Raw genomic sequence first — 11,463 nt, forward strand, 5'->3', positions numbered from 1 at the left:
TGAAACCATGAAAAGCCACTAGATGGAGTGGTAGCGTAAAATCCAGTGCTATTTAAAGGGCTTTAAAAGGCCGTTCTCAGTCCAGCAAAGCTCAGTTACCCAGGAACCTTTTTCCAATTCACGGAGAGCTCCACTTGCCAACGAGCCGCCCCACGTAATGCACCTTAATGGATGCTGCTGCAGTGACTCATCCCTCAGCCATGCTTTCCTGGGACTGAGTTTCATTATCGTTGTTTTGTTGAATAAAAGTAATGGATTTCAGGAGGAAAGCGAGAGGAAATTCAGAGCCTTCACATGAATCAATCAATATTGGTGTTATGAGGGCGCTGGGCGGTTTGGTGCCGCAATAAGGGACCGGTGAAATCTGCCAGTTTTAGTCTGCCTCAAGTTCTCATTTTTTCCAGTCTTTAACATTTCCACATCAATTTTCATTTTTAAAAAAGAAGAAGCCATCATGGAGACAGGCCAGATTGATGCGGAATTGTAGCAAAATGAATTTAAAGGCGGGCTGGTCCCAGGTTAAAGTGCCGATGGTGACCCTTATAAAGCCCTAAATTTTTTGGAACCAGGGTAGTTGAAGTACCAACTTTGGAGTACCAATTCCATCTGTATTGCAGCAGCCCCTAAGCTGTGGAACCTGTTCCCCACAGTGGCATAGGGCTTTCATCTGTGGTCTAAACCATTGAGCCTCTTGGGCTTGCCGATTGGAAGGTTGGCGGTTCGAATCCCCATCATGTAGTGAGCTCCCGTTGCTCTGTCCCAGCTTCTGCCAACCTAGCAGTTTGAAAGCATGCAATGCAAGTAGATAAATAGGTACTGCTGCGGCGAGAAGGTAAACGGTGTTTCCATGTGCTCTGGCTTCCGCCACAGTGTCCCATTGCGCCAGAAGCGGTCTTGTCATTCTGGCCACAGGACCCAGAAAGCTGTCTGTGGACAAACGCCAGCTCCCTCGGCCTGGAAGAGAGATGAGCGCCACAACCCCATAGTCACCTTTGACTGGACTTAACTGTCCAGGGTTCCTTTGCCTTTTTACACACACACACACACACACACACACACACACACCAGAATAGTGCCCCAAATTTCATTGCTCTTATCCCACGATTCTCTGAGTTAATAGGACTGCAAATGGATTTTTTTTCTTCCTGGGAGGAATTAGCCTGGAAATGAGTACTAAATTTCTACTCTATTCTGTTAGATTTCTGATAGTGGCTTTTATCCCATGCAAAAGCTCAAACATAACACATAAATTACAACAGCTAAGAAAAGTCAGGGGTGCAGAACAGACTGCCTTGTGAATGCAGCTCTTGTCTCATGGCTGAAGATGGTTTTTTAAAAATAAATAAATAAATAAGCATGATTAACACTGGCTACTTTTTGCCTCCTCTCCTCCAGCAACTACCACCACCACCCCAGGCATTCAGTCCCTGATCTGGACCACAGTGAATGGGCGCAGCTAACACATGCACTAGGAATCCCCTCCTGATATCCCTACTGAAGGGATAGGGAACTTGTGGCACTACAGATGTTGTTTGACTCCCATTAGCCTCGGTCAGCAGGTTCAGTGGTCGTGGATGATGGGAGCAAGAACCCAATGGCAGCCAGAGTGTCACAGGTTTCCCAAAGCTGCTGTGCCTGTAGCCCTCAAAAGAGGAGAGGGAGAACAAAAGTGAACCACACAGGCTCCGGGGATAGCTCAGTTGGCAGCGCATGGGACTCTTAATCTCAGGGTTGTGGGTTCGAGCTCCACGTTGGGTAAAAGATTCCTGCATTGCAAGGGGTTGGACTAGATGACACTCATAGCCCCTTTCAACTCTACAACTCTATGATTAAATCATCCTTTCATCTACTCCAGCTCCAGCCAACGCATCTTGAAATTACTCTTAGTTCCGCTTTTAAAGGATTTCATTTAACGTTCCTGTTTTCTCTTAGAGCATTGCTGCATACTTTTTCTAGTAAGAGAATTGCTTCACTGCAGAAAGAGAAACCGTTGGGTAAGAGAGGGAGATAATGTCTTCAAACTTTTTTTTTGCAATAGCATTCATAGGGTGCACCATTCATCATCATGCTGGCTCTTATGAGACCCTTCTTCTTCTCCTCTGTGCTTCTAGCAACAGGTAAACTCAAAACTATCTTGGGATTTGGGTTGTTCTGCTATGAACAGTTCAGCAGAACCAGATCCAATCTAGCATCGTACAGGGAGGCTTTTTGATGCAAAGAATTAAAGCATATTCTCCAAGACGGCTGAAGGATGCCATTCCTAGCAACATTTAAATTTGTTAGCAATGGTTCTTCTTAATTTTTTTCCAGACAATTTTAATAAGGCTGTGCAAGGCACCCCCAATTTGCCAGCCCAAGATGTTTCTTGGGCTGGCCCAATACGTTTTGACACTTGAGGAAAACCACAAAATGGCGTCCCCCCCAGAGAAGAAGGGTGAGGGAAGAAGATCTACATCAGAAGGGTGGAATAAAGATCTGCTGTCCCTTTGAATCCTGCAGCCTGAGCCAGTCATTTCACCTTGCCTCCTGGGTGGGCTGGCCCTGGATTCCCCCTATTTTGATAGCTCTGGAATATTCCAGGTGGATGTTGTGTCCGGGATGGAATCAGCCCAAATTATCCTGATTTGGTTCAGGGATCTGGGATTTGTCTGGACTAAATGCAGTGCTAGTTTTCAGAATTTTAAAATTTGTCATTTGTGTTTTTTTAAAAAATATGTTTGACACCCTCGGCTCCTTGGGGAGGAAGGATGAGAGATAGATTTAAATAAGAACCTACAAGGAGGAGAACATCTGCTTGCTTAAGGCAAATGCAGAACCGGAAGGTACCTAGTCAACCTGTCTTGTGTAAGAGAACTTCCTGCCCTGCAATTGTCCATGTTGTGAAGACCGTTCAAAATAAGCTCAGGGGCTGAGCTCTAATGCCAGTGTTGCCCTGGAGGCTGGCAACGTTTTCTCTCTGCTCCCTTGTTGCTAAGCCAGCTACATTTATCAGGCCACACATCTGGTCTTGGATGTGGTGCCTAATATAGAAAGATCCCAATGAAAAAAGCAAAGAGAAGGCTGTGTTAGCCGCCCTGAGCCAGGCTTCGGCTGGGGAGGGTGGGATATAAATAAAAATTTATTATGATTATGATTATGATTATGATTATGTGTGTGTTTCCTACTGCCTGGCCTTAATGCCAAGGCTCTACAGCCCTATCTGTACAGTCATACCTCGGGTTGAATATGCTTCATGTTGAGCGCGTTCGAGTTGCACTCCGCGGCAACCCGGAAGTAACGGAATGCGTTACTTCCAGGTTTTGCCACTCACGCATGTGCAGACGCTCAAAATGATGTCACTCGCTTGCACAGAAGCGGCGAAAAGCGACGCGCGTATGCGCAGACGTGCCGTCGCTAGTTATGTTTGCTTCTGGATGTGAATGGGGCTCCGGAATGGATCCCGTTCGTATCCAGAGGTACCACTGTACATTTGTTCCTCCAAGTGATGTTTTAAACCCCTAATTAAATATTATCTCTGCCACCTCATTTAAAAAAACGAAACCAAACTGACCAGGGAAATTCACTGACCTGAAGTGATGGCTAGAGGAGGTAGGAGTCAAGGGTGGGGTTGCACATTTTGCTTTGACGGACAGCTGTCAGTTTTAATGGCAGTTAGTATTTCCCGAGAGCACTCCAGTCATGGATATTTAGGGAGAGATTCTGGCATCTTTCCCAATGGCTTGCTGTTTCCCGGTGAACCATTTAAGATCAATACTTAAGTCAATTTTATTTCATTGTCGTGATGAAGTTCTTTGCACTTCGAAATGTTGACTTGCTGTGCTGAGCCAAAAAGGTCTCACCAGATTCTGCATACTATTTAAGTGTGGTGATATTGTATTTTGTGGAGGGGGCGGGGAGTTGCCCAGTTTTGAGTCACCTCATGATGAACAATGTTCATGTTAAAACAAAAAAAATTCCTTCCAGTAGCACCTTAAAGACCAACTAAGTTAGTTCTTGGTATGAGCTTTCGTGTGCATGCACACTTCTTCAGATACCTAGTGTGCATGCACACGTAAGCTCATACCAAGAACTAACTTAGTTGGTCTTTAAGGTGCTACTGGAAGGAATTTTTTTTGTTTTGACTATGGCAGACCAACACGGCTACCCATCTGTAAATGTTCATGTTAGTGGATGAAGGAAGCAATAGGCTCAGGAAAGGAGAGCTAGTAGCAGTCAGGGGCCCAAACTATTGTATACCTGCAAAGTGCTCCATAAAAAAGGGACATCCTGTTTTTTCACACAAGATTAAAGGTAAAGGGACCCCTGACCATTAGGTCCAGTTGTGGCCGACTCTGGGGCTGCGGCACTCATCTCGCTTTATTGGCCGAGGGAGCCAGCGTTCAGCTTCCGGGTCATATGGCCAGCATGACTAAGCCACTTCTGGCGAACCAGAGCAGCACACGGAAACACCGTTTACCTTCCCGCCGGAGCGGTACTTATTTATCTACTTGCACTTTGACGTGCTTTCGAACTGCTAGGTTGGCAGGAGCAGGGACCAAGCAACGGGAGCTCACCCATGGGGATTCGAACCGCCGACCTTCCGATCGGCAAGTCCTAGGTTCTGTGGTTTAACCCACAGCGCCACCCGCGTCACACAAGATTATGGCAGCTATTTGGGGTATCACGATCTCGTGTGCTATCACCCTGAAAAAGTACTGGGGGCGGTGGTGAGTGAAGCACAGGTCATGTGACTCACCCAGGAGCGCATCAAATAAAAATGATTTCATTTTTTAAAATGTTCAAAAAAATCTAAAACAGTATTAAAAGCAATTCTGCTGTTGTGCCCCAGGTTCACAGGTGACATCATTGGAGAAGCCATTCTCCAGGAGAGGACTAAAATTCACCAACCATTCACGAGAATGTCAAAAGGCGGGCAGGGGAGAAAAGAAAATAATAACCCATCCCTTTAATTCTTTTCTTAAAAACATCAGATCAACCCTACAAAATGCATATTGAAATCACAAGTTAATGCAGAAATAGAATGGAATTTTGGCTTAAAGCATGTAATAGTCATGAATCAGAAATAGATTTGTTCCCCTCTAGGTGAAATCCCATAAAATCCCACAGGAGAGCCTCAATAACAGTTTCTATGAGTTTGGATGGCCTTCATTGCTCTGCATAGTTCATTGCTCTTCTCAATAAAGAGCCATGTCAGAAAAGTACTCAAAACAGTACTGGAACTTTCATTAGTAAATTAAAGCATACAAAGGAATGGTGCAAATTTGCCAAATGTATTTCGTTTACTGCATACGGATGGCCGGTTACTGAATTTTGTTTTGGTTTCCGCATAGAATCTACTGAGCCCTGGGTTCTGCAAAAACAGCCACAAGTAGCACACAGGTGCCTTTCAAGTGGCGTTTGCCTACTTCCCCATCTCCTTTCCCCTTGTGAAACCTTTCCTCTCCCTTCCTCCAGAGGCCTTTCCTGTTTTGCAATGTGAGACTTGTGATGCCACCGGCATCAGCTGCACCGGAAAGAAGGAGACTTGCAGGGCTGATCAACACCTCTGTTTTGTCCTTTCAAGGAATGCGACAATAGGTGGGTAAGAGAGATCATCAGCCAGTCCAGGATGGCGAACAGGTCAAAGTTCCGCATGAGCTGTGTGCCCAGAGCGGGGAGGGGCCAAGAGATCAACTTATAGGAGGAATTGCATATGGTAATGGGAGCAGTGACTCCTCCTCTCACCTTTACCTTTTGTTTTTCATGTGCAGGAGGGAACATCGTGCATTTCATTCGTAAGGGCTGCACCGCCAGCTGTCAGCTTCCAAAGGACACTATACCTCAGGCTAGCAGTGTAGATTCGGGGATTAACTGCAACAACAAGGCTGCTCCTTCTTCTGGGTCTTTCCTCTTGGCTACTTTTGGATTTCTGCTGATCAAAGTTCTCTTGTAAATAATCCTTCATCACGATTTAGCAGTGAATAAAGGCCTCTTTGTTGTTTTCCTGTGACCTTCTCTGGATCCATTTTTCCCCACCTGTCTGTATTGACACCGTGATGATTTTGCTGCCCATTGATGCTGTGGTTTTGGTGCTGTTTTGTTGGGTTGTTTGACTTTCACTGTGATGCATTGTTCTTTTCTCTCATTTTGTTCCATCCTTCATGCTTTTAAATTCTGAAACAATGTGAGAACCTAAACACAGCTATCCAAAATTCACGGTTCCCTGAATTTTGCAATGTGGTGTGTACATGTGGATAAAAATGCATATACCATGGTAAAGTGTGCATAAGAATGCACCTGTTAAGGGAAGATCATGTGCAGAAATGCATTATATCAGGGGAAATGGCTTTGCAAAAATGTTCACTCAGAAGCATCTACCGTATTTTTCGCTCTATAACACGCACCTGACCATAACACGCACATCGTTTTTAGAGGAGGAAAACAAGGAAAAAAATTCTGAATGAAACAGTGGATGTATCATTTTTGTGCTTCATGCTGTGGCCACAGACATGTGATCTGTTGGTGAATTTGGGGTGGCCCAATCCAAAGATCCTGAGGATCCATGTGGATCCATGCTTTTTAACCACGTTTTTGCACCATTGCAGCCCCAGGCAACAGTGGGTGTGTGATTTTTGGGGGGCAGGCTGCTATGTGATCTGTTGGTGAATTTGGGGTGGCCCAGTCCAAAGATCCTGAGGATCCATGTGGATCCATGCTTTTTAACCACGTTTTTGCACCATTGCAGCCCCAGGCAACAGTGGGTGTGCGATTTTTGGGGGGCAGGCTGCTATGTGATCTGATGGTGAATTTGGGGTGGCCCAATGCAAAGATCCTGAGGATCCATGTGGATCCATGCTTTGTAACTACATTTTAAGTGGGGAGGGAAGGAAAAACACAGAAGGGACAAGAGAGCGGTGTGCAGAGAAGCAGCTGGCTAAGAATGCAGGAGAGAGATTTAATGGGAGGGAGGAAAGAAAGGCAAAAGTTTCCCCAAACCGAAGCCAGCTCTCTCTCTCCTGCATGTTTTCTGGCTGCCTGCGAGGAGCACGGAGAGGAATTAGAAGGAAAGACCTCTGCTTTCCCCTCTGCTTGCCTGGAGGGGAGGGGATTTGCCTGCTCTTTGTTCCGTTTGAGCAAACAGAGCAAGGAAACAGAGGAGGGTGGGCAGTAAGACCCTGAGGCAGAATGCAGGAAAGCAGCCACTTCCTCTTTTCAGGTTTCCCTCTCCGACACAACGCACGATTTGATTTTTGCTGATTTTTGTTCCTGCACTCCCCTAATCGGCTCCAGGGACCCCCCACATTCGCTCCATAACACGCACAGACATTTCCCCTTCCTTTTTAGGAGAAAAAATCTGCGTGTAATAGAGAGAAAAATACGGTACTAGGCCTGAAAATTTCCTCTGTCTATCTCTATCTATCTATCTATCTATCTATCTATCATCTATCTATCTATCATCTATCTATCTATCTATCTATCTATCTATCTCTCTCTATCTATCTATCTATCATCTATCTATCTATCTATCTATCTATCTATCTATCTATCTATCTATCATCTATCTATCATCTATCTATCTATCTATCTATCTATCTATCTATCATCTATCTATCTATCATCTATCTATCTATCTATCTATCTATCTATCATCTATCTATCTATCATCTATCTATCATCTATCTATCTATCTATCTATCTATCTATCTATCTATCTATCTATCATCCATCTATCTATCTATCTATCTATCTATCTATCATCTATCTATCTATCTATCTATCATCTATCATCTCTATCTATCTATCTATCTATCTATCTATCTATCTATATCTATCTATCTATCTATCTATCTATCTATCTAATCTATCTATCATCTATCTATCTATCATCTATCTATCTATCTATCATCTATCTATCTATCTATCTATCTATCTATCTATCTATCATCTATCTATCTATCTATCTATCATCTATCTATCTATCTATCTATCTATCTATCTATCTATCTATCATCTATCATATATCTATCTATCTATCTATCTATCTATCTATCTATCTATCATCTATCTATCTATCTATCTATCTATCTATCTATCTATCTATCTATCATCTATCTATCATCTATCTATCTATCTATCTATCTATCTATCTATCTATCTATCTATCTATCTATCATCTATCTATCATCTATCTATCATCTATCATCTATCTATCATCATGTATCTATCATCTATCTATCTAAGGTATGGACACATCAACCTCAATTATGGTGAACAAGGGTGTATAAAGCTCAATTTTTCCAAACTGGGATTTGTGGCTAGTTCTCGTGCCTAATTTAAATGCACAAACAAATATGATTTTTTTTGGTTCTGATTAATTTTTAAAATTCAGATTAATATGGAAACAGGGTGGAACAGAGTTATGAATGAAGTCATGCAAAACTGACATGGGAGAAAAACCAATCCATCTCAACAAATACTGTATGAAGATGCAGTTTGAGGGACTAATGGTGTTACCATAAATCAGGGATGGAGAACTTGTGGTCCTCCCAATGTAGTTGGACTTCAGCTCCCATCAGTCCTGGCTAGTATTGCCAATGGTCAGGAATGAGTTGTAGTCTAGCTATGTCTGGAGGACTACAGATTCCTCCCTGTTGCTGTAAATGCTTTGGAAATGGCACAGACTAGATCGCTCTGCAAATTATATTCTTTTCCATTTGGAATCCCTCCAGCTTTTATTGCATTCAGAGACTGAATAACCTTCAATTAAGAGAAGAGTACATTGTGCTCAGTTGAAGTGCATTAACAGAACTGCTATCCTGCCAAATCAGTGCTTATTGAAAATGTGCTATAATATAAGGATAAGGATGAGCACTGGAAGACAGATCATTTGGTTGCTCTGGAGGGGTTTGAACTTGACAATGTTCTTTAAATTTCCCAGTAGGTTCTACTTATTGGTTTCATTAAGCAATGTGTTAATTGAATTACATGATCACGTTCTGCCAGCTGCAATTCTGGATGCATGTTGCAAAAAGCCTCGAGGGGCAAAGATCCACCACCTTTCCCCTCACTCAGTCAGGAATGGGGAATAGGCTTTCTATTGGGACTGGTAGGGAAGGAAATCAAAAAGAAAGATAAAAACCTATTTCTGTATGCCACGACGGCTGCAAGAACCATGTTGGCTCAGAACTGGAAAACAGATGTTATACCAAATATTATGGATTGGCAGGTTAAAATGATGAATTACGCAGAACTGGCTAGATTATCAGGGAGAATATGAGATCAGGACGAACAGAAGTTTCATGAAACTTGGAGTAAATATTTGGTGTATATAAGAGACAACTGTAAAACCTTAAAGACACTGGCAGGGTTAGATTAACTCTAAAAGCATATGGTTAACCAGATAAACAAACAAAATACGCAATGTAAGAAAATGTATGATACTTACCAAAGGGGTGGAGGGAAGTCTGAAGCTCAGCAGAGCCAAAGATATACGTGAAATTTATTTGTATATTGAATGTATATTTAATGAAAATTAATTAAAATTTACTGGTAAAAAAAAAAAGGAATGGGGGGGTAGGCTGGGTCCCTTCATGACCCCATGTGATAGACCTCAAGCAGTAGGTGAAAAGAAGTCCACCTTGCTCCATATATTCCTACTTGGCATCTGTAATACTCAATAGGAGCACTGCTGCTGTGTTACCCTCTCCTCCACCCTGGTTAAATTGATTTCCTTCATGAACAGAAGTTTTATAAACTTGGGGTTTCAGTCAGACTGAAATCTGCAGGTGTCAGAAAAGGTTGTTTATGTATGCAACAACTGCAGCCCATGTTTTGTTAGCCCAAAAACGGAAAGTGAGCGAGGTCCCAACTAAAGAAGATTGGCAACTTAAGTTGACAAAATATGCACAACTTGCAGACTTGACATATAGAATAAAAGAGCAAACATACGTTTAAAGAAGATTGGAAAACATTTTTTGAGCATATGGAAAATAACTGTGTGCAGCTGAAAATGCTGGCAGCATTAAGATAAATTCAACAGTGTCAATAATCTTTGACAGATGTAATAATGGAAAACCAATTGGAATAGTTTTTGTGAAATATGCAGGGATGTAAGATATGCAAAATGAACCATGGAAAGAGAAGTCATTGATATCTTAAGGACACAAAATGTTTTTTTTTTAATCTTTTATTAAGGATTTTCTTGTTTTACAGAAGTGTAGTGCCTCATTTCCCCCCCCCCCCATGTAACATTTTTACAAATCCATTTCATTTGTTGAGGCATTAGGGGGAGAAGAAAAGAGAAAGAGGGAAGAAAAGGGGGGGGTGGAGAGAGGGAAGGTGGATGGGGGTGGGGTCGGGTGGCGGTGTTTCTATTATGTTTAATGTGTGTAGAGTTTGGTGTCAGCGTTGTTTGTGTTGTTCACTTGTGTTCCTTTGGTGGTGAGAGAGGTTGGGGTTGGCCTAGGGTGTGATTGTTTGCTTGTGATTGGCTGTGGTGATCTTTGTTTTCGTGTGTGAATGGGGTGGGTGGGTGTTTTGGATCAGGTTAGCCATATTGATTTGTATGCTGTTGGTGGATTATTGTCATTGTCCTGCTGGGCTGTGTGTGTGATAAAGGGGAGCCATACCGGGGTGAAGGTGTCTTCTTCTGTTTGTCCCCGTGTCAGTTTCAATTTATTAGTTAATTTAAGGACATAAAATGTTTATTTGAAATTGTAAAACAGAAAATCTAATGAAAATTATGTATATAAGGAGTTTTATAAATTGATTTCTTGGGTCTGCATATAGTGGACATTGCATTAAGTAATGCCATATTTCTTCTTATTTTCATCTTAACACACATCCCTTTGACTTTATGCACTTGCTAATAATAACAATTAGTAAATATAAATAATGAAAAAAAATTAATAGACAGGCTTCTTGCCTAAGCTCAGTGTACTCATGGGTACTCCATTACACAATAACATCCTTCATTTGGTTGGTTGGTTTCACAATTTTTGCTCTAGCTGACATCTGTCAGTTTTGTCAGTTCTCTCTTATCTTGTACAAAGACATTTCCCCCCAACAGTCCTTCTATCTCTGGTTGATTATCAGGTCATTTTGCCTTATCATGCATCCTCACTCTCTTGGCTCAAACCCATTATCTCTGCTCTCAGTGCACACTAAGATAGTGTTGCACACTGCCCCAACCTCAAAGTGATGTGAGATCCCAGGAGTTCCAGGCATTTACCCAGGATTTGGCTTCCTTGAAATGAGGGCAACAGAGGTACACAGAGACATGTCTGTTCTGTGCTGGGTTCAAAAGCTGAGTTTGGTGCTTCCCCGGAAACTTAACGGGGAGGATTGTTAATGCTGTGAGCCCCTCCATCCTACGCTCATGTTATGAGTTTGGGAGTGCCAGACCCGACCCCCAAATTCCTGCATCCAGTAGGAGTTTGAATTTACTCAATGCTTGGAATCTTAACCTGAGTGTGTGTTAAAATA

The sequence above is a fragment of the Podarcis muralis genome, chromosome 7, assembly GCF_964188315.1.
Source record: "Podarcis muralis chromosome 7, rPodMur119.hap1.1, whole genome shotgun sequence".
Lineage (NCBI taxonomy): Eukaryota > Metazoa > Chordata > Lepidosauria > Squamata > Lacertidae > Podarcis > Podarcis muralis.